The sequence below is a fragment of the Mustela putorius genome, unplaced genomic scaffold (genome assembly GCF_011764305.1).
Source record: "Mustela putorius furo isolate JIRA1106 unplaced genomic scaffold, ASM1176430v1.1 tig00000430_pilon_pilon_pilon, whole genome shotgun sequence".
NCBI lineage: Eukaryota > Metazoa > Chordata > Mammalia > Carnivora > Mustelidae > Mustela > Mustela putorius.
Window position 1 is genome coordinate 23,822,775 of NW_025421377.1, and position 3,870 is coordinate 23,826,644.

At 39.2% G+C, this 3,870-nt stretch overlaps 1 pseudogene; it reads right to left on the bottom strand.

Moving 5' to 3' along the window:
* Positions 1–2,515: 2,515 nt before the first annotated feature.
* LOC123392061 lies at positions 2,516–3,049 on the bottom strand (annotated as a pseudogene).
* Between the last annotated feature and the right edge of the window lie 821 nt (positions 3,050–3,870).

Below are 3,870 nucleotides of genomic sequence, written 5' to 3' on the forward strand. Positions count from 1 at the left end.
AAATTTTCAGGGAGAGATATCTTCAAGGACTATTACTTTGGAAGAAGTTGGCACTAATTCCTCCCTTGTATGTAACCATATATGAAATATCTATGAGGAGTTTTTTTCTTTCTGCCTCCAAAAATATTCCGTGTTCATGCTTTTGGAAGGAAAAAATACACAGAAAACTAAAACCAGGATTATCGAGTTTTACTTGTTTTTTTAATTGGTTTTGTTCACTTCATAATATATCATAAACATTTTCCCATGTCAGGAAATCTTCCACTAAAGTATGAATAATCGAATACTCTAATTTTAACAATCCTTATTTTTGAACTTTTGGGTTGGTTCCAAAATTACTATTATAAATTACACTTCAAGGACCATGCTTCTACATAAATCTGTCTGCATATGTTTCTTTGAGATACATTTTTAAAAGTGATAGCGCTCGGTCAAAATACTTAGAGTATTTTTAAAGATCTTGATAAGTGTGGTCAGATTCAGATAGCCACTCTAATTTATGTACAACAGAAAATGAAAATTAATAATCTTGCGGAATATTTATGGGCAAGAGCTGAACAGGACATGGCCATGCCCTTGCTTTGATAGAATTCTTCCCTGCGAGGGCCATTGGTTGATCTTTCATGACCACCAGATGTCACTGTAAAACAGAGCAAACTGCACTAGACCTTGAAGGAGAAAAGGGGAATCCAGTCTTTGTCTCAGAAACACTTGGCTACCCTACGTTTTCCTCGGGCTGCTAGGAAGATTGAGCTTTATCAAATAAACAAGCAAACAAACAAATGAATACTGTCCCTTAGATCAAGCACAAGGACATCAGAGGACCACGTGCCTTTCAGTGACCCTCAGGTTAGGGGCTGATAATCTCTTTTGCTTTATATTTTCAGAAGTGGACCTTGGTTTCCCGAGGAGCAGGCAACACATGTGCTTGTTCACTAGCTCACAATGAGACAGAGTCTCCTGGGGTCAAACGAAATGTTTAATGCGATGCCTTCAAGTTTTTCTATCTAGTAGCTAAATAAGGAGTGTAACTCAGCAGGGAAGATGAGGCCGCCACTAGGAGATGCCTCTCCAGACTGACTTTGGACGGTCTTTGGGGATTCTTCTGACTTTAGTGAATGTCTCCATGCTTCCTTTTCCTGTTTCTGAGGAAAGGATGCCTCGCACCCTAATGGGTTTGGAATTTCCAAAGACGAGGTAGAGTTGTTTTCAAGATGCTTGGTACCTGCAGAAAGCTTTGCTAGAAGTAACACAGTGATGCCAGTACTGACACCAGCCAAATGCAGCTGGAGATTCTAGCTAATGTACTGGTGTGGCTACCTGAGCAAGAGACACAGGAAAAGGAAAAAAAAAAAAAAAAAAAACATACAGGTGCCTCACACAGTGCCAGAATTACGAAACATTAAATGAGTCTTTAATCTTAAATATACTAAGGAAATTAAAAAGATTTAGTATTGATACTGGTGTTTTTCTCACAAAAATATGAAAAATGTAAGAATAAGGATAGTGACATCTGTTGATAAATAAACGCTTCATGCAAACAAAAGGAGGTGTTAAAAAAAAAAATAACAGGGATAAAAGGAAGACCTGAATTTATTCAGCTAATTAAATGGTACAAACTAGGATGTGTAAAGACTTTTCAGATGACAAGCTGGGTAATGGAGGCAGGCAAAAGAGGTAAATGAATCTTCTCTTAGCCAATATTCATAGAAATGCAGTGAGTGTCCTGTTACAGGAAGCTTCCACCTCACTAACCAGAGCACACGTGGAGCGTTTTGCTCAGTCAGAGGAGAGATGACAAACCAGACTCCACCTAGGGGGGAGAGAACAGAATCACTGAGTCCCAAAACCTTGCCCTTTCCACAAGGAAAAAAAGTTCCCCCAAAGAGAAGATGAGGGTAACAATGTGATAGTTCTTTTCAAGTATTAAATGATGGTCCTATAAAAAAGGCCATGCAATATATCCCACCGCTCATGTGTCCAGGGTCAGCACCCATGAGGGGAAGTCATAGGGTGGGGGGAGCGGGGCAGAGACAGATTTGGAAACAAAGTCAGGGCTACTAGAAGTTGGGGAAAGACATGGAGTAGATTCTTCCCCACTCATCTCAGAAGGAGCCACCCTGCCAATGCCTTGCTCTTGGACTCCTAGGCTCCAGAACTGTGAGAGAATAAATTTCTTTCAAGACACTCAATTTGTGGTACTTTATTATGGCAGCCCTAGAAAATCAATATAAAGCATCTAAAATCCCTGTACCTCTAAATTACTGTTACGTGACAAAAATAAGCACCTGTTTCTTTCAACTAAATCACTGGTTGAATTTTCTATTTCTTATAGTGGAAGGAAATCTCAGCTAAGTGATCCAGAAAGGGAAGAAAACTAAGTCATTAAGGAGGGCTGGAGATGGGTGACAACTGGGGTAAGATGGTTGGGTCATGAATTTCAAAGATGCCAAAGACCTCATTTTTTAAATAAAAGTTTTATATTTTATGTGACATCTTTTCAGTTGAATATGAATTAAAGACCTGCTTGCACACCAAAGCCAGGTCCTTTGGGTAGTTCAGTCAAAGAGGTAAGACCTCCAGCTGGCTCAAAGAGAACCATCTGCTCCCTGACTCAAGTTTTGGAATTCTGTAGCCTTGAGCTCATCAATACTTTCTTCAATACCCTGAGGTGTCAGATCTTCATGGTAGTTGCTATTTCTTTGAGCCATGGGTGCAGTTACATAGTCCCTAAACACTCTACCACTGTAAGAGTGAAAAGTTCATCAGGTATAATACCCCTAACTTTTTTCCTAGCTTTTTCTGAATGGCTTTCTATTTGGATGATGTCAGAGCTTTGAAGCATTCAAGGTATAGCAGGAGAACTGAATTTATACTTTCTAACTGGATTTCCATTATACATTGTACAAAAAGTTGTTACTTCATGTACTCTCACCAGAGGTACTTGGAGAACTTCCACCTTATCCGTGGCAGAGGTAGGCACCCATCCACTCTATCTTTGGACTAAATCCAGATCTGGAAGCACAGCTGCTGCTTTGTGCCCATCTGGATAGTTTGGAAGGTTTTTTGGTTTTTGTTGTTGTTGTTTTTCTGTTTTGCTTTGTTTTACAATTCCTTCTATCCTCTCGGGTATTTTTGGAGTGAAATCAAATGGATCCTTAAGTCACCAATGATGAGGATTTGGAGAAGTAATATGGAAAGAACAAGGCCACAAAGAAAAATCAGGAGTAAGCAGACTTGAATGACACCAAAGTTGGTGATGAAATCTGAGAATAGGAGATTCCAGAAAGGGAAGGATTTCGCTTGAAGGATGCCATAATAGTCTAGAAGGATAATGAGAGTCTGATAATTGATAGAATTCCAACACCATCTCCAAGTTTGGTGATAGATGAATGATGGGAAATCAAGTTCATTCAGCTCAAGAAAGCTCACGTGAAATAGTGACTTTGAACTTGGGTGATGGATCACCGTAAATTGTTATCACATGAATTATTCAAATAGTTAATGCCCAGTAAGATTTAGGAGCCTAAATTATCAGAGTAAGTGAATCTCAGGTGTGGAAGGGATTTTATATGTATTTAGTTCAAACTCACATCATAGTAAGGGTGCTTGTCCTCGAGTTTTCATCTCCAGTGGAAGGCATGACCCCAGCCTTAGAGTTTCCTTGGTTATGTGACTAAATGTGAGAGAATAGAGTGAGGGGGAGAATGGTTGATGATGCATTGTTCTGAACGTGTTGATTCAGCAGATTATTTTTAAACACACACAATTTAAATTCACATCTTTTCCTTCAGATTCCAGTACAAAGGGGGCCTTTTTCCAAAGAAAAAGCTCTTGTGACTATAAACATTCACTGACAAACTGGATACA